Below are 20,263 nucleotides of genomic sequence, written 5' to 3' on the forward strand. Positions count from 1 at the left end.
AGCGGCCATGGCTCACGGGCCCAGCCGCTCCGCGGCACGTGGGATCCTCCCGGACCGGGGCACGAACCCGCGTCCCCTGCATCAGCAGGCGGACTCTCAACCACTGCGCCACCACGGAAGCCCTCATTTCTGTTTTATATACACTTCTCTTACGTGTATTTTTTTTTGGCCGCGCTGTGTGGCTTGCGGGACTCTTAGTTCCCTGACGGGGCATTGAATGCGGGCCCTCAGCAGTGACAGCATGGAGTCCTAACCACTGGACCACCAGGGAATTCCCTGTGTATTATATTTCACAAGTTAATCAATGTATAAAATAAAGAATGTGTTCATTACTGGAAACAAATGCCAACTCCCAGAGTACAGCAGAGCTGCTTTCAAGCGGCTGGCCATGGAGACGGGATCCTCACTTTGTAGCCCACAGGAAATCCAATAGGAAAACCATATTTCTGCCCTATGAGGATCTGCTTGAGGGGTGAGGGGTGGTCTATAGCCTCAATAAATATCAACATGAGGGCCCAAGTATTTAATTAATTAATTTTTTATTGAGGTAACATTGGTTTCTAACATTATATGTTTCATGTCTACATTATATTTCTACTTCAGTATATACTACGGCAACTGCTTCTCGGCCTTTTGGCTAAGATCAAGTGCAGTATATACTACGGCATGCTCACCACTGATAATTTAGTCTCCAAGTATTCTTTAACAACCTAATCCTGCAGGGCATCAGCCAGGCTCAAGACAGAACGGAGGTGAGGTTGTGCAGGCTTCAAACCTCCAGATCTGCCCTGGAAATGTTCAGTTTAGCTCAATTCTGGATGGGGAAGCCCTCCCTCTCCAACGTGTCTCCAGAGTTCCAGCACACAGTGGTGCTTCCTTTGTGATGTCATCCGCATCCGCCTCTGACCCGGCCCCACCAGAAGTTTCCAATATTGATAATTGGTAGTGACTGTTGGAGGTAGATGACAGTGACCTCCCACTAGTCATGAATTTCCCCTCTTCCAGGACAGAAGTAAAAGAAGCCGCGGCTAGCTAAGAGCATCTACCTGGTGGGGCCTTGGTGAGTGGGGACCCAGCCTGAGGCCATGGGTGAGGGAGGGCAGGGAGGCCAGGGCTGTCCCAGCGGAGGGGAGGCTTAGGTTCTCTGCCCCGAGGACCATGTGGTTAAAGGGCCCTGACTTCTCCACTCTGGCCCCACCAGCCTGGGGAGTGCCAGCTTCCAGTGAGGGGTCAGTGCTGTGTGTCTCTCAAAACCCACAACCCCATGTCTGATTAGACAGAGGACACTGAAAAAATAGTATTCAATCCCAGTACATTGCTTGCCTACTTTTTCAATAGGTAATCAAATTTCCTTCTGTTTGGAAAGGCAGATTAGAGTGTGTGACAGAAGCCTGAGCTCCCAAAATAGACCCACTTTCTTGGAGAGTCTCGATTAGGCTCTTGGGGATAGGGGATACCTTAGAGTACCTGGATTGTCACAAAGTGTGAATAGTGATGTGGTTCTGCCTTGAAAAATACTGTCCCTGTCAGTGGCATATGTTTACTTCTGGATCCTATAGCAAAATCTGCAGACTCTCAGGACCTCCAGACCTGCCGCCCCCCTTCTTACCCCTACTTAGCTAGGTGACTAGCACCGGTCTTTAGGATGATGGGGACACTAGTGTAGCTCTCTTGCCTCGAAGCCATCGAAATGATGTGAAACAAGCCGTGGGCACACCTAGCTGACTCTTTCCTGGACCTCCCACTTTTTTCCCTCTCATTTTGAATTTTCCTGAACATCTCCCCTGGACAGTGAAGAAAGGCCATGCACCGTTGAGTAGCCTGTGTACAGCTGTGTTTGTTTTTGGAATTACAACCAGTTCTGCAATGAAAATCCTGTGCATGTTGGTCTTGAGAGCTCAGGGGAGTGTTTCTGATGAAATGATTTCTAGACAACAGGGGTAGGGTCACCACGGGCTCGTAGCACTCTTGGCTGTGAGGGCTGTGGCCCTGCAGCTCTCCACTAGGGTGTTTTGGGACCTCAGGCAATTTCACTGCTCAATATTCCACATTGGCTGGTGGGATCCTACTAAGCTCTGGCATCTAAGGTAACACAGATTTCACCCCCTTAGTTATTAAAAAATATTTATTTGAGTTAGCACTGTGCTAGACACTAGGAATAAAAAGAAAACGGAGATACAATCTGATCTTAAAAGGATGTATGATCTAGTGGGAGAAGGTATATATCAATGAGTCAAAATCTCTACTTTCTGACCCATCAGGAAAGGTATTATTTTGAATGGATGCTGAAGGTTTCTACCCTTAAGCATAAAAGTTTTATGTTAACCATTTTCAGACACACTAAACATATCATATAACTGCTTTCCTTTCAAAATAAAATATTCCATCAGAATTAACCTTCTATTAATGATTCAAGATTGTTATTCTGAGCATTTCCAACATTATCTTGTAATACAATGGTGCCCGCAAGGCTTCTTGGCATGGCCCTGAACTAAATGACCCCAAACTCTGAGTTTGTTTTATATCCTCTTGTTTATATAAGTTGTTCTACATCCTCTTGCGCTAGGCTTTTGCTAATTTCACCGTGCTTGCTCTTTGTAAGTCCTTTCTCCTTCCAATATGCTCTTTTCCGTCTACTGTGGGCTTGAAAATCAGGAAACTAGGTTTATCAGGCTATCGGTTCAGCTGCTGTCATAGACCAAGGTGTCAATAGTTCAGGGCTCTTCTTCTCCAGGTCATCATGAAACTCAGGTCTTGTAGATTGGCCAAACTCAGGTCCTTGTCAGCATCATCAAAGTTGTCCCCACCTCCACCCCCCTGTCCATGGTCCAGTCTGCACAAGGAGAAAGAGGAACTGGAGAGCAGGCAGCTTCCTTTTAAGAACGTGGCCCAGAAATGAAACAGATCACTTCCACTCACATCCCATTGGTTATAACTTAGTCCTATCGCTGTACCTGCCTGCAAGGGAGGCTGGGATATGTAGTCTCTAGTAGGGTAGCCATGTAACCAGGTTTTAACCTTGGACGCTCTACTGCTTAAAGAGGGGGAAAAAGGACATAAGCGGATACTTAGCGGTCTCTGCCACACTGGATCTGTTTAAACCATGCGTAGAATAAATGCAGGTGGGCTGTCATTGAAGACACAAGGTGCTCTCCTACAGAAAAAGCATCTGATTTTGACAGCAGTTCCTTCTGTTTGGATTGCTCAGAGGACTTTTGCGTTTTGTGTTGTTGTCCTGGATTATGATCCCAGACAAGACACTGGAGGTTAAGAAAGCAGTCACGAAGACAACACTCATCATCTTTCAGAGATCTCCCACCTTAATCCACATGAGTGAGAACATGAAAGATGTTCTCAGCACCCACAGGCCAGAAGTACCTTTTCTTTGAAAGCCTCTCAAGGCCACAGCTATTCACAAAAGCCTCAGCTATTCATTCCCACACACCTTCACACCTTGACAAAGCACCTTCTACCAGCCTGACACTCGTCTAGGTCGTTGGTGTTCAGTTGGTTGGGACACAGGGTCATCTCTCTGATTGTCTCACCATACAGCCCACCTGGTATTCCCATGGATCCCCCCCACCTTTTCTGTATCTCCCTTTGTTGTACATCCTTGATGCCTATCAGGTCTCGCCTCCAGGAACTGGAGTGGGTTGGGTGTTGGCTCAAAAATTTTATCCTGCGGCTGCTGTTCAAAAACTTTCCACGGCTCCCTTTGCCTGCTGAGCAAAGTCTAAACTCCTGAGCCCCGCGTGTGAGGCCTTTCAAGACCTGCTTTCAGCCTCCCATTCTGGTCTCAGCTCCCAGCAGAGGGCATGTTCAGGGATCGGGCTCATCCAGGGAGGCTGGTTCATAGGTTCTGTGTGGATGGCACCTGGGCAAAGGGGGTTGGAGAGCTGCTGATGCCAGCTCTGGGTCTGAGCTAGAATACCCACTACCCAGTCTTCTCACAGGACACTCAGTCAAGGATGCCTAGAAATTTCAGCGCTAGGGTCTCCCTTCCATTCTATCTAGGTCCTTCCTGGAAGGGAGAGATTAATATTGACCAGACTCTGTTTGTGAAAAACTGACCCAAGTAATTTACATGCATTTTATATTCACAGTGACTCTATGAGGTAGGTACTACTGTTGGACTCCTTTTATTTCCATCTCCGTTTTATAGATGTGGAAATTAATCTCAGAGTGTCTAAGTAACTAATACAAAGTCACCCAGCTAGTAAGAGGCAGAGCCATATCAAAGTTGTCCCCACCTCCACCCCCCTGTCCATGGTCCAGTCTGCACAAGGAGAAAGAGGAACTGGAGAGCAGGCAGCTTCCTTTTAAGAACGTGGCCCAGAAATGAAACAGATCACTTCCACTCACATCCCATTGGTTATAACTTAGTCCTATCGCTGTACCTGCCTGCAAGGGAGGCTGGGATATGTAGTCTCTAGTAGGGTAGCCATGTAACCAGGTTTTAACCTTGGACGCTCTACTGCTTAAAGAGGGGGAAAAAGGACATAAGCGGATACTTAGCGGTCTCTGCCACACTGGATCTGTTTAAACCATGCGTAGAATAAATGCAGGTGGGCTGTCATTGAAGACACAAGGTGCTCTCCTACAGAAAAAGCATCTGATTTTGACAGCAGTTCCTTCTGTTTGGATTGCTCAGAGGACTTTTGCGTTTTGTGTTGTTGTCCTGGATTATGATCCCAGACAAGACACTGGAGGTTAAGAAAGCAGTCACGAAGACAACACTCATCATCTTTCAGAGATCTCCCACCTTAATCCACATGAGTGAGAACATGAAAGATGTTCTCAGCACCCACAGGCCAGAAGTACCTTTTCTTTGAAAGCCTCTCAAGGCCACAGCTATTCACAAAAGCCTCAGCTATTCATTCCCACACACCTTCACACCTTGACAAAGCACCTTCTACCAGCCTGACACTCGTCTAGGTCGTTGGTGTTCAGTTGGTTGGGACACAGGGTCATCTCTCTGATTGTCTCACCATACAGCCCACCTGGTATTCCCATGGATCCCCCCCACCTTTTCTGTATCTCCCTTTGTTGTACATCCTTGATGCCTATCAGGTCTCGCCTCCAGGAACTGGAGTGGGTTGGGTGTTGGCTCAAAAATTTTATCCTGCGGCTGCTGTTCAAAAACTTTCCACGGCTCCCTTTGCCTGCTGAGCAAAGTCTAAACTCCTGAGCCCCGCGTGTGAGGCCTTTCAAGACCTGCTTTCAGCCTCCCATTCTGGTCTCAGCTCCCAGCAGAGGGCATGTTCAGGGATCGGGCTCATCCAGGGAGGCTGGTTCATAGGTTCTGTGTGGATGGCACCTGGGCAAAGGGGGTTGGAGAGCTGCTGATGCCAGCTCTGGGTCTGAGCTAGAATACCCACTACCCAGTCTTCTCACAGGACACTCAGTCAAGGATGCCTAGAAATTTCAGCGCTAGGGTCTCCCTTCCATTCTATCTAGGTCCTTCCTGGAAGGGAGAGATTAATATTGACCAGACTCTGTTTGTGAAAAACTGACCCAAGTAATTTACATGCATTTTATATTCACAGTGACTCTATGAGGTAGGTACTACTGTTGGACTCCTTTTATTTCCATCTCCGTTTTATAGATGTGAAAATTAATCTCAGAGTGTCTAAGTAACTAATACAAAGTCACCCAGCTAGTAAGAGGCAGAGCCAAGATTTTTTTTTTTTTTTTTTTGGCGGTACGCGGGCCTCTCACTGTTGTGGCCTTTCCCGTTGCGGGGCACAGGCTCCGGACGCGCAGGCTCAGCGGCCATGGCTCACGGGCTTAGCCGCTCCGTGGCATGTGGGATCTTCCCGGACCGGGACACGAACCTGTGTCCCCTGCATCGGCAGGCGGACTCTCAACCACTGCGCCACCAGGGAAGCCCTAGAGCCCAGATTTGAACCAAGTTTCAACTGGATCCAAAGACCATGTTCTTTCCACTTAACACAGGGTCTTTCTAAAGGAACGGCTATTACCCTCATACATAAGACGCTTAATCCTCCCACCCTGGAGTCAGACACTAGTTCTGTAGTGAGGAAGCAGAGAGAAGGACAAGCTGCTTTTGTCCAGGTTTTACTCTCTCCCGCCAGTACCATAACAACGACAGCAAAAACAACAATTAATATTTATTGAGCATCTACTTTGTATACAATATCTCATTTAATCCTCACAACTACCCTTTAAGGTTGTTATTATTATTCCCGCCATTTTGCATATGCAAAGAATGAAGCTCAGAGAGGTTAAGTCCCATATTTAGATGGCCCAGCTGGGATTGGAATCCGGGCAGCTAGAGTTCTTAAACATTACTTTTGTACTTACCTGGTTTATATTTGTTCCCACCAGACTTTATCCTAGAAGAGAGGAATAGAAATGTTAGGGCCAGAGGGGCCTTAAACCCCAACTAGCCCAGCCCTCTCAGTATTACAGATGAGAGGGAAAAAGAAAGAAAGAGAGATCAAGCAAGTTACCCAAGATTGCAAAGCACACTACCAGCTGAGCCCAGGCTAGAACCCAGACCCTTGATACCCTGTTGCCATTGCATGATAGACAACCAAAAGCCTTCCTAGCCCTTGAACGAATGAATAAACAAATGGGTGAGGGAGCGAAGAAATGGACAGATCTCAGCAGAATGCCTCGTGGCTCACTTTGGGTTTTCATGGCACGGCTGGGTCAGAAGAACCAGGGGGTGAGGGGGCGGGGGCAGGTGCAGGGGAGGGAGAGACATGACGAGGGTGCACCAGTCTGGAGGGAGCGCGGTGCTGCTGGTTATGGGGAACCAGCCCCTGAAAGCCTAGCTACCCTTTGACCCTCCTGTCAGTGTCTCATGACCTTAGATTCACACTGATTACTCTGTGGCCTTCTTAGCACATTGCTAACAACTCTGTCAATATCTTACCATTACATAACTGTTAAAAGAGAGTCACTTTCAAAGATTGGTCAGCAGCCTGCCTCTCTCCTAAGGTCTATTAAATAAACATGCTTAGGCCCCTTCCTGGGAGAGAGGAGAGTGGCTGTTTACTATTGCCCCTTAGTTTGTATACTGATCTTTGGGGGTTCAAACACTGGCACCTGCCCCCAGGGTCAAAACTAGTGTCTCCAGCAGAGTAGCCAGGACTTTGAAGAAACTGGAGACCTACAGGACTGTGGCCCACGGCAAACTGGAAATAACCCAGCCCACCCTCCTGGGCCTCCTGGACAGGGCTGTGGTCAATGTGTAGATCTTCACTTTGCTGGGGAAGAAGGAACCAATCACTGGGCCGGTGCCAGGAGCTGGTCCCTGGGCGGGGCTAAGCGCGGTTACCTTTGCGCGGTTGTGTCTTTTCTCGCTTTGGCTGGCGGGTTTGGGTGGGTTGAAAGGGGCATGTGCCTCAAAGGAGAGCTTGAAGTGGGGGTGAAGGCTGTAGGGTGGGCAGAGGGCAGCAGGACGCCTGCCGGGGCCCAGAGCTTCGGAGGGTGCTGGAGTGTCTACAGCAAGGGACCGCCAGCCTTGTATATTTGCGATGGTAATTTGCTGATGGTTCCTGGTAGCTACAAAGTCTCTAAGGCGGAGCCTGGGCCTTTGCATATGAAAATCCAGCCTGGGTTCCCTCGCGGGTCCGGCAGCATTGGGGCGGGGCCAAGGTTGGCTTCTGCCTGGGAGGAGCCGGGATGCCGCTCCCATGGTGATGCAGCGGGGAATTTGCTGACAGTCCCTTGCCAGGTGGGGCTGGCTTCACTAGGCCGGCGAGGACGAGGACCGGCTGGCAGTCTCCTCCCAGGTAGGGAGCGTGTTGCCTGTCACCGCATCCCGGCGGCCTGCGTACCTTGCCTGGCGCTGGGGCCGTGGCGCCGAGGGCGCAGACGTGGTGAGCAAGCGGTTGGTGTCAGCTGGAACTGGTCTTCCCGGCTGGAAGAAGGGGCGCACAATCCGGGTCCTGGACAGGGGAGGGGGTGGGGCAGGACTGCTTGCTCTACGCTTTCCGGGACCTCGGACTGGGAGGGATGGGGGCGGGGGAGACTGCGTCACACTCCCTGGCCTCGCCGGCTCTCCCCCAGCGTGGACCCAGGGCAGGGTGGAAGGAGCCGCCCACCAGGAAGGGCCGTGGCTTGGTCGACCGTATTCATTGGGTCGGGGGCGGGGGGTGGGTGGACAGGAGGCTTGCCTGGGGTCCCCCTCTGTCTGCCTGTTGGTTACCTCTCTGGACCACCCCCATGCAGGGATTCCCTGGGGCTGTGCCTCCCACTCACTGGGCTGGCATGGGAGGGGCGCGCTCTCCCCCGCAGTCTACAACGCGGTTATGAGTTATGGCAGCGTCACGGCTGCGCTGCAGTTGCGGGCGGCGGGGTGGGGGGGGATGTCTCATTCTGTGCTGAGTGGGCTGGACTTCTGGGCTCTCAGGGGCAAAATATGCCACCTTTTCTCATATGCTTTCAAAGAAAGGTTCTTGCGTTCATCCTCCCCTTGGCCTTGAGAGAGAAACTTTGGATCTGGATGACGGACCTGGAGAAACTGAGGCCCAGGGGTGCTGTGGCTTCACCAAGGTCACTCAGCAGGTTCTGCAGAGCTGACCTCCCAGGCACTGCCTTGCCCTGATGCTCTCTGGAGGGACAGCGGGCTGAGCTTACTCTGTAGGCCTCCGTTCCAATCTGGGGTGGACTCCCCCTGCCCCCAGTGCCCCCTTTCCTCATTCCTGAGAATGGAGGGAGATATAACTTCTGTGGAGGCTCCAGAGTGTCGTGGCTGTGAACGTTGCAGGGATCAGAATTGTATGAGGATAGGGAAAAATTACTCATGAAAAACAGTCATCTAAGCAGAGGAGCTACGGGCCCCTGCTCTCCTTGGGGGCTCAGGGAGGGAATGAGAGTTGGCTTCCAGGAGAGGAAGGCAGGAAGGGGCAGCCCAGTTCTGGGCTTCAGTCTCGTGTACCAGCCTTGATGAAAGCCAGTTGGAAGTTCCCAGGCTGCTGTGGGAAGGAGGGGGACACAGGCAGATGGACTTCCTCCGTTACCAGCCCTCTTCTCCCTGGAGAAGAGCTGGGGGAACGGAGTCCACCTTCTCTCAGCGCCAGCCCCACCTCCACCCCGTGGATCTCAACCTTGCTCTCTCCCCAGCTCCTGTCCCCCGGAGAAAGGGACTGCATAGGATCTCTTGCCCTTGGAGGTGAACTTTTCCTGAATTCACCTTGTCCTCCTCCTCGCTGGTGCAGATGCCTTTCTCTGGGGGGAAACTGAGGCGGGCAGAGAGCTGTATTTTACTTTAGAGCTGGAGCCAGGCAGTGTCACTGTACAGGTGAGGAAGCTGAGGCACAGAGGGTGCAGCGAATTGCTCCAGGGCTCTTACCTGCACCCAGGTCTGCTGACTGCCCCGGCCCATCGCAGGGCAGACTGGATGAGGCCTCTTCCTCTCTCCTCCTCTCCGCCTTCAGCCCCTGCCCCGGTGAGGTGAGGCTGTGAGTGCCTCCTGACGGGAGGGGGGTGTCAGTGGTAGGGGACAGCTCCAGCATCTTCTCCTCCATCAAGATGTGTTTTCAGGTTTCTTAGGAAAGAGCCACTTGAAGAGGGGGAGCCAAAGTCTCTTGGTTACCTTCCCATCGTGCACCCAGAGTGGACACACAATTCCTGTGGGCCTCTCAGAGCCAAGAGCAGCTATTTCTCCTGCCCTGGTGCCAGCAGCTGTGATCACAGCCCCTGAGGGGGCCCACGGGCAGAGAGACTTCAGTTATCCCTCTGACAGCATCACAGGATGGGAGGTCCGTGATTCTGAGCAAAACACTTACCATGTGCCTGGTGCATGAGTTGATGCTTTTCAGACACACCCTCTGAGCACAGAGCCCCTGAAAGCTGGCCCCTGGTGATTCCATCGCATGCCCTGGGCTACATGATGACCACCAGTAATCACTGGGGTGGCCTGTGGGAGGGGATGGGGTTCCCAGATCACAGCTAGCTGCCCGTGGAGTGACAGTACAATGGCAGAGAGAGGAGTACCCACCGTGTGTCTGGCTCCTCTGCCCCCCAAGGGTCCCTTCTAGCCCTTCTCCAGGAGGAAGGCCACTGCCCCATGACCCAGGGAAGCTGGGGGTGATCCCTCCTGGTTGGCAGAGGCAGAGGCAGAGTCAGGCCTTGGAGAGGCCCTCAGGTAGTGGGAGGAGAACCACTTACAGAACACAGTACCTGCTTCTGGACCAGAGGCCCTATTAGCTGGCACTCTGCCCTCCAAGTTTCCCTACCTGAAAACATGAAAACACCTTCCCCTGATGGGTGGGAGGGCTCTGGACACATGTCAAGTGTTTATTGCAGATGGGAAATGTTATTCCTGGAGACTCTGGTCTAGATTGAAGCCATCTGTTTCCGGCCTCGATGGGGGAAATGTAGCCAATCCCTCTGTGGAGGCTGCCCTCTCTGCGCCATGGCCAGTCTAGAGCACCCCTCTAGGTTTGGCAGGCAGGCCATCCTTCCCCAGCCCGGTTCATGTTGTGATTTGGCCCTTGAGGACCTCCCTTCCCCCTCCTCAACCACCTGTGACATTTAACATGATTTCCACACCGTAAAACGTTGATGACTGGCGGCACAGCAGACCTGCCTGCAGGCCTGGATCCTCGCCACTGACTCTCGAATCCCATGGACTCTCCACTCTGGTTCTTCCTGGGAAGGAGCTGGTGAAAGAGCTGTAGAGATAATGGGCGTAAAGTGCCGGGAGCTCTTTGCACAGAGTGTCCAGGGTGCAGGGAGGCCGCAGAGCATTCAGGGCCACGGGCAGTCTCGCCCTGGGAAGGCTGTAATGTGAGCGGTTAGGGGAGGCACTCAGCTTCAAGTGAGACCAGCCGCTTTTAGTGCACTGTTTTGCCTGACGTGGGGCCCAGCATTCCCTCCTCTTCCCTCTCCGGGAGAGCAGTGGTTTTTGCAGCTCACTCACAGGTCAGCATGGGTGGTGAACAGCGGGCCCCTCGTTCTTGCCCACGAGGTGGCTGGTGCAACTTGTGCAAAACAGGGTAATGGGGGAGTTGAGATGAGAACATGACATGGGCAGCTCATGAGGTATGCTGTGTCCTTGTTCTAGATCTGTCTGGATTGCTCTGGACCAACCAAGGGCGGCTCTTTAGAAGAGCACCAGTGGCCAGAACTCTGTGTCCTGTGTTTCTAGGGCAGGGTAGGTACCCAAGCTGCCACGGTCCTTCCCAGCGTGCCTGGGGCTGGTACTGGAACCTGCAGAGGCGGGGGGAGGGGTTGTCCCACTGTCACCTCCGGCCTCCTCGTGATTAGTAATGCTCCAAAAGGAACGTGAAGCCTGGGCCCAATTAGAAAACCAGGATCCAAGTGTCCTGGGCTCCCTGCTTCTGCTTTTCTCACTTTCCGCTCTGCTGTTTCACACGAGCACCCGGAAGGCAGGCTCTGAAGAGCTGAGCTGGGGTGGCTGAGGTATGGCACAGCCCTGTGCCACCTGCAGACCCTTGCTGATGCCAAGTCGGGGCCTCTGGCAGCCTCAGAGGATCAGAGGCAGAGGGGTCAGGCCAGCTTCCAGCCAGAAGCCAAGCCTGCCCTCCCCATGACTGAGTGGCCTCGCCAAGGAAGGTGACCCCGGAGACAGGAGCCTTCTCCTCCCTCTGGCTGAGTCTTCTCAGAATTGTACCCAGCCAGCGGGACACTGGCCCCAGGCCATGGGGTCCTGGCAAAAGAGTAAGGCATCCTGAGATCTGTGGAGATACTGATGAGCAAGGTGGACTTCTGACCAGTTGGCCAAGGGTACGGCTATTTGTTAGGTTTTTGTTTTTTTTTTTTTTTTTTTTTTTTTTGCTGTACGCGGGCCTCTCACTGTTGTGGCCTCTCCCGTTGCGGAGCACAGGCTCCGGACGCGCAGGCTCAGCGGCCATGGCTCACGGGCCCAGCCTCCTCGCGGCATGTGGGATCCTCCCAGACCGGGGCGCGAACCCGGTTCCCCTGCATCGGCAGGCGGACGCGCAACCACTGCGCCACCAGGGAAGCCCTATTTGTTAGGTTTTTGATGTGGAGGCCAACCATGCTTGATGGAGGGCTTGGGAGAGTGGAGGCCGGCACACCAGACACACTGCCTGGGGGCACTTGGGAGCTGAGTTTCCACCTGCTTCATTAACTGCTCGCTTCACCTCTGTGAGTCTTCCGTTCACAACATGGCAGAATAACCCCCACTGCAATGGGCCATTCGGAGGATGAGTGGGAGGAAGCAGAAAGGTGTCTGGCATGTGACTGGTGACTGGGAGCCCCCTTCTTCCCAACTGCTCGCCCTTCTACCTGCCGAGTGGCCAGCTGTCCTGGGGTCTCTGGGCTGGCTGGCCATGCTTTGGTGGCAGTAGCTGACCAATGGTGTTGGTGGCCCTAGGAGGCCACAACAGTGAGAGGCCCGCGTACCGCAAAAAAAAAAAAAAGAGCTTCAGATCCCTGAGGACCTGGTAGAGGGGCACATCTCAGAGCCAGAGTGGGGCATCCTACAGTACAGCAAACAGGTTGGTACCAGGTCAGGGATCCCTCCTGGGCCAGCACAACAGTGAGAGGCCCGCGTACCGCAAAAAAAAAAAAAAAAGAGCTTCAGATCCCTGAGGACCTGGTAGAGGGGGACATCTCAGAGCCAGAGTGGGGCATCCTTCAGTACAGCAAACAGGTTGGTACCAGGTCAGGGATCCCTCCTGGGCCAGGACCTAGTGTGCCCAGGCCTGCGAATTAGGCCAGACTTTGGGGAGACTTCCTCAGGCACCGGAAGAGCAAGAGCCTGAACAGTGGCCCTGGTGCCACTCAGTGACCTCACATTCCTTGTCATTACTTTTTAGTCCTCTGCACACCCAGGAGAGGGACAGAACAGGTGTGAGTAGCCCACTCTATAGAAGAGAAAGCTGGGGCTCAGAGAGGTCGTAATAGCCACAGCCACACCCACGCACAACAGTGGTGGAGCCTAAACTGGCCCAAGGCTGGTCCGTCTCCAGGGGAGGGTTCCTCCTCCCTGGAGCGCAGCTGACACATCCTCAGCTCGCCTGCCGTTGCCGCCGCTGGTGGTTTTGCTGAAGTTGCTTAAGACGAAGTGAAGGTCATGCATTTTCCCCTTCCCCTCCACTCTGGGCAGGGTGCCCAGAGCTGGGTTCTGCTGAAGGGCAACAGGGAAAATGGAAGGATAGGATTCCCACCCCACCCCACGCATGCCCTGGGACACACTGAAGGCATGTTCAGGATGCCTGAGCCCAGGCAGAGGGAGGAGATGCTCCGCACTCACAGAGGGACTCCTCAGAGCCCTGGTCCAGGCACCTGCGCGGAGCAGGGGGCGTGGAGGGGGCAGGAAGCGATGTGCAAGCCCCTGGCCTGGGCTCCCAGAGCTGCCAAGTGGAGGAGCAGGTAGAGCTCCCTCCCTCCTGTGGGTCTGGGGAGGAAACCCAGGCCCCACAGCCCTGATTTTTTTCCCGGAGACAGAGGAGAAAAGGAGTTTGGGAGGAACGGGCTCTCTGACACAGGCCTTATTCCAGGGGCCGAGAGCAGCTACCTGCCTGCTTATCGGATGAGTCATCTTGGAGCCCAGCTCTGACCTGGTCCCTTCTTACTGGCTCCCCAGAGCCCGCCACTGAACGGTCATCTTGGATTAAGCCCCAAATACCTTTTCCAGTCTGCCCTCCTGCTTCCTTCACCCTTCCCTCGCACCCTGCTCCGGCTCAGAGGCTCTTCCTGCATGGGGACAGGGGAGGTATCGGATCACCTTGAAGTTTTTACAAAATACACACCGCCCCACCCCCAGCTCGGCTAAGAACCGTTACTCTGGCAAATCAGGTGTACCCTGGATTGTCCCACCCACGTCCTCCTCCCATCCCAGTCCTGTCCTCGTCCCCATCCTCATCTGTTCAGAGTCTCCCTGGTCTTCAAACCCCAATTTGAATGCCTTCTCCTCCGTGAAGCCTTCCCTGGATCCCAGCCAGAGGAGGTCTCATAGCCTTTAATGCGCTTGTCCCATTTGAGTCTGTCTCTTCTGCTAGACGGTGAGCTCATCCTTTCATTTATCGTGTTCATTGAGTGCCAGTCACATACATGCCCTCCAGTAATTCACGGGGAAGGGGCAGGTAGGCAAGTCACCAGATAATGACGACAGCTTCAGAAATGCTCCAATAATGGCAGTACAAACACCAGGGGACATTTGGGCAATGGCAATTAAAGGTGAAAATGTACGTATTTTATGACCAACAGTTTCACATCTGGCTGTATAATTATCCAGAGAAACTCACACGTGCATAAGGAGACGGTTCCATGGATATCTAGGGCAGCAGTGTTCGAAACACAAAAAAAGAGGTCTCGACCTCAATATCTACAAAAATGGAGTAGACAAGTAAAAATGTGATGTTACAACAGCAGTTAAAATATAAATAATTGGAGAATTTTATGTTTTATAAATTATACCTCAAAAAGTTGATATATATATACACACACACATATCCTTTATTATCGTGCATCAATCTCAAAAACAATATTGCAAAAAAAGGAAATTGCAGAATAGTACCATTAGTGAAAATTTAATTTTAATAAAAATCACAAAACAATGTCTGTGATTTATGGACACAAACATGTTGCAATGCTGTAATACCTACCAAGTTCATGCTTGTGCTGGTCTTTGGAGAAGAAGAGAGAGGGCACTGAGACTGAATGGGGAAAAGAAAGGATTTCTAATTTGTAACACTTCTTTTAACAAGAAAGATCGGAAGCAAAAATGACAGAATGTTAACATTTGGGTTCTTTTTAACTTTTTTTTGTTGAAGTAGAGTTGATTTACAGTGTTGTGCCAATCTCTACTGTACAGCAAAGTGACTCAGCTATACACACATAGACATGATTTTTTTAATATTCTTTTCCATTATGGTTTATCACAAGATATTGAATACAGTTCCCTGAGCTATACAGTAGGACCTTGCTGTTTATCCATCCTATATATAATAGTTTACATCTGCTAATCCCACACTCCCAGTCCTCCCCTCCCCCACCCCCTCCCCCTTGGCAACCACAAGTCTGTTCTCTATGTCTGTGAGTCTGTTTCTGTTTTGTAGATTGGTTCATTTGTGCCACATTTTAGATTCCACATATAAGTGATATCATATGGTATTTGTCTTTCTCCTTCTGACTTACTTCACTTGGTATGATAATCTCTAGTTGCTTCCGTGTTGCTGCAAATGGCATTATTTTGCTCTTTTTTATGGCTGAGTACTATTCCATTGTATATATGTGCCACATCTTCTTTATCCATTCATCTGTTGATAGACATTTTGGTTGTTTACGTGACTTGGCTATTGTGAATAGTGCTGCTGTGAACGTAGGGGTTCATGTATCTTTTTGAATTATAGTTTTGTCTGGGTATATGCCCAGGAGTGGGATAGCTGGATCATATGGTAATTCTATTTTTAGTTTTCTGAGGAACCTCCATACTGTTTTCCATAGTGGCTGCACCAACTTACATTCCCACCAGCAGTGTAGGAGTGTTCCCTTTTCTTTTTCTTTTTCTTTTTTTTGTGCAAGTTCCCAGGATGTGCACTGCGTGGGGATAGAGCTCTAGCAGAGCTACACCCTTGATCTTATTGGGCTGAGACATCAGAGATTAGAGTGAGGAGCTCCTGAGCAGCTGGAATTTGGGGGACATCCCAGAAAGGAAGAATTCACTGAGGGAGAGCCCAAAACATGCATATAAATTCCCCTCAAATTCTTTTTTTTTTTCTTTTTGCGGTACGCGGGCCTCTCACTGTTGTGGCCTCTCCCGTTGCGGAGCACAGGCTCCAGACGCGCAGGCTCAGCGGCCATGGCTCACGGGCCTAGCCGCTCCACGGCATGTGGGATCTTCCCGGACCAGGGCACGAACCCGTGTCCCCTGCATCGGCAGGCGGACTCTCAACCACTGCGCCTCCAGGGAAGCCCACTTTATGACTTTTTTTAAGTCCAGATAATCTAATGTGAGTTGGGGGGGGAATGAGCCAAATACGTAAAATTGAACATTAAAATGGAGAAGCAGCCAGTGATACAGAGAAAACAGAAAGAATTCTTCAAGGATACTGTGCTCGACCACATGTAAGTTGAAAACCATCTGAAACTGAGAGTTTTCTGAGAAAATACAAATCATCAGTTTGACCCCAGAAGAACTAGAAAACCCCAACAGACCAATAAACATGGAAGAAACTGAGTTTTCATAAAACTCTACTCCAAAAAACCCCAGGTTTAGACAGCTCTTAATTTCTATCAAACCTTCAAGGAAGAGATAATTCCAATGTTACTTAAACTGCACCCACTGTGCCAGATAACAGAGAAGGAAAGATTCCAAAGTAGTCTATGAAGCCAGCACAACACTGACAAAAACAGCACACACAAAAAAAGAGAAAAAGTACTACAAGAAATCTCATTTATGAATATTGGTGCAAAATTCATAAATTACTAGAAACAGACTCACACAACATATGTTTAAAAAATGAATATACCACAAGCAAGTGGGGTAGTATTCCAGAGATATAGATTCAATATTAGGAGAACTATTAATATCATTGAGCAAACTAACAGTTCAAAAGAGATGAAAAATCATATAAGCAGCTCCATAAATGCTAAAAATACTTCAAAGGCATTTGATAAAGTTCAACATATGTCCCTGATCTTAACTCTTACTTAATAGGAATAGATGGATATTGCTTAACATTTTATGTGTGTGTGTATGTATGTGTATATGTGTGTACAAAGACATACCTACAAGGAACAAGTGACCACCATTACCTTTACATTCTTTAACACTTCCCTAGAAGTACAAGCCAATACAAAGTTTGAAAATATGAGTTATAAAAGGAGGCCAGTTTATCAATTTAAATTGTAGATTATGAGATTGGCCATCTGGAGAAAAAAAGAAGAAGATAGTCCACTGAAAAACTATTAGAAATAATAATGGAATATACTAAGATGACTGCTAATACGTATTAAGAACAAAAATGTATAGCTTTCCTGTATATAAACTTTAGCCTCTTTTAAAATATAATGGGGCTTCCCTGGTGGCTCAGTGGTTGAGAGGCTGCCTGCCGATGCAGGGGACACGGGTTCGTGCCCCGGTCCGGGAAGGTCCCACAGAAGATAGTCCACTGAAAAACTATTAGAAATAATAATGGAATATACTAAGATGACTGCTAATACGTATTAAGAACAAAAATGTATAGCTTTCCTGTATATAAACTTTAGCCTCTTTTAAAATATAATGGGGCTTCCCTGGTGGCTCAGTGGTTGAGAGGCTGCCTGCCGATGCAGGGGACACGGGTTCGTGCCCCGGTCCGGGAAGATCCCACATGCCGCAGAGCGGCTGGGCCCGTGAGCCATGGCCGCTGAGCCTGCGCGTCCGGAGCCTGCGCTCTGCAACGGGAGAGGCCACAACAGTGAGAGGCCCGCGTACCGCAAAAAAATAAATAAATAAAATATAATGAAAAAAATATTTTTTATATCAGTAAAAGTGCTAAAAATAACTAGAAGTGGGTCTAACTAGAGGGGGCAAGAACAGCTCTTATTACTGCTGCTCACTACTGGTTCCCAACACTTACTTAGAACAGGGCTTCACACATAATTATAGATATTTGTCGAGTGATGGAACTGCCTCACAGATGAATGAAACAGAAAAGTATATCTAGACAAAGACCCAAGCACATTTACTATGTGGTGATGATAATAGTAATCACCAACGTATAGTAATTCCCATGTGCCAGGCACTGTTCTATGGCCCTCACCTGTAGCCTAATACGTGATCTATCATGGAGAATATTCTGTGTGCCCTTGAGAAAAATGTGTATTCTGCTGCTGTTGGGTGGAGTGTTCTCTATATCTATGTTCGTTGGGTCCAGTTGGTCTATAGTGTTGAATATATCCAAGTCCTCTGTTTCCTTATTCATCTTCTGTCTGGTTATTCTACCCATTATTGAAAGAGGTTTATTGAAATCTCCCACTATTATTGTGTTACTATTCCTCCCTTCCATTCTGTCAATGCTTTCTTCATATATTTGGGTGCTCTGCTGTTAGGTGCATATATATTTATAATTCTTATTTCTTCCTGGGGAATAGACTTTTTATCATTATATAATATCCTTCTTTTTCTCTTGTGGCAGCTTTTGACCTAAAGTCTATTTTATCTGATATAAGTGTGGCCACCCCTGGTCTCTTTTGTTTACCATTTGCATGGAATATCTTCTTTCATCCTTTCACTTATAGCCTGTGTGTGTCTTTACAGCGAAGGTGAGTCTCATAGTTTCATCTTTCTACATCCTTTTTCTGAAATAACTCATTGAATTCTCATAATAACCCTAAGCAGATGGTGCTATTGTTGTCCTCATTTCTTCCCAAAGTTAGAAATATTTATTTATTTAGAATGAGAAATGAAATTATATCAAATAATGTGTCAGAAAGCTGACAAGTACCACAAATATCCTAAAATCCATAGAAATAATATAATATTTTTCTTAGTGAACTGCCTGAAAATCCCCACAATACTTTGTTTCCCTATATTTTCCCCTATATAATTCAGTTAACCCCATTTTTAGACAAGGAGACTGAGGCACAGGAAGGTTAGGTAACTTCTCCTAGATCCAATGAAGTTAGCATTTGACTCAGCACTTGACTCTTTGTTATCTATCCTAATACATAGTTAAATTGAGATTTTGAATGTAGAGGGGTGACGGGCAGAAAATGAATTATTCAAACATGACTTTGAGGTAATTAGCTCCTTGGAGAAAGAAATAAAGCTGGCCTACCACACTTGTAACACCAAAATAAATTCTAGAAAGAAAATTAAAAAGAAGGAAAGATTAAAAGGAAAAGAAATTCCTAATACTAGTGGAAAACATGGGCAAATATTTTTAGGATCCTCTAGTAGGAAATACTTTTTTTTTTAATATAAATTTATTTTGTTTCATTTATTTATTTTTGGCTGTGTTGGGTCTTCGTTGCTGCGCACAGGCTTTCTCTAGTTGCAGCAAGCAGGGGCCACTTTTCATTGTGGTGCACGGGTTCCTCACTGCAGTTGCTTTTCTCGTTGCAGAGCACGGGCTCTAGGCACGTGGGCTTCAGTAGTTGTGGCACGCGGGCTCAGTAGTTGTGGTGCACAATCTTAGTTGCTCTGTGGCATGTAGGATCTTCTTGGACCAGGGGTTGAACCTGTGTCCCTTGCATTGGCAGGCGGATTCTTAACCACTGTGCCACCAGGGAAGCCCCAGGAAATACTTTTGACTACAGAAAAATCTGAAATTTCTGTAAGCAAAAGATGCCATAAATAAAGTTAAAAAAAGAGACAAATGACAATTTGTAATACACATAAAAGTTAATTGCCTTCATTTAGAAAAACCTCTTAAAAATCAGTAAGATAAATTAGAAAGAACATAGTTCACAGAAAAATAAAGGCAAAGGCCAGTCAGTCAATAAACATGAAAATAATGCCCTTTCTGATATTTAAAGAATTACACATTGAAACAAGATGCCATTTTCAACTTGCATATCAGCAAAGTTTAAAAATTCGATAATTCACAGTGTTGTCAAGGGTGGGGAGGGTAACAGGCACTCTTCACGCATGGCTGGGCAGCACAAACTGGTTCATCCTCTTTGGAGGACAGTTTGGCAATATCAGAATTTTAGATCCACCTAACTTTTGACTCCCTACGCCTAGGGATTTATCCTACAGCTAACCTCACACTTATGCACAAAAATGTATAATCAAAGCTGTTCACTGCAGCTTTGTTTGTGCAGCAAAAATGTAGAAACAATCTAAACATCCACCAACAAGGATAGATTCATGTAAATCATAGTGCATCCTTCAGTGGAACATTATGAGCTGCTACAGGAAGGAAGGATCTGTCTCTTGGTATGCAGAGATGTGTGATGTATACTAAGAAACAAAGATAGAGTACCGGGAATATGGTCCTGGTTGGGTTTAAAATAAAGATGCAGGCATAGATATATATTTGTCAATATTTATGGAAAAATCCTTGAAGAAAACAAACAGGAAATTTAACAATGTTTATGTTTGGGAGTGGAACAGAGGTCTGGAATAGCAGGGAGACTTTTCATTCTGCATTATTTTGAATGGTTTGATTTGTCCCACCGTAAGTATGTTATTTTCAGAATTCAAAAAGTGAATTTAAGAAAAACTATTTATACAGGGAGAATACTACTTAAAATGCCTCCCTGAACTTTCTTTTTTTTTTTTTTTTTTTTTTTTTTTTTTTTTTTTGTGGTAGCCTCTCACTGTCGTGGCCTCTCCTGTTGCGGAGCACAGGCTCCGGACGCACAG

General features: G+C 48.6%; 1 protein-coding gene across 2 annotated transcripts in view; it reads left to right on the forward strand.

The window, feature by feature from the left end:
• The first annotated feature begins 634 nt into the window (after nt 1-634).
• The window catches only part of TMEM63C (transmembrane protein 63C), an 80,284-nt gene continuing 60,655 nt past the window's right edge, over nt 635-20,263 (forward strand). For both annotated transcript variants that reach the window (XM_055088647.1, XM_055088646.1), the window contains exon 1: nt 635-1,060. The gene's annotated coding sequence lies outside the window, so the exon portion shown is untranslated. The remainder of the gene's footprint in view (nt 1,061-20,263) is intronic.

This window comes from Physeter macrocephalus, chromosome 11, assembly GCF_002837175.3.
Source record: "Physeter macrocephalus isolate SW-GA chromosome 11, ASM283717v5, whole genome shotgun sequence".
Lineage (NCBI taxonomy): Eukaryota > Metazoa > Chordata > Mammalia > Artiodactyla > Physeteridae > Physeter > Physeter macrocephalus.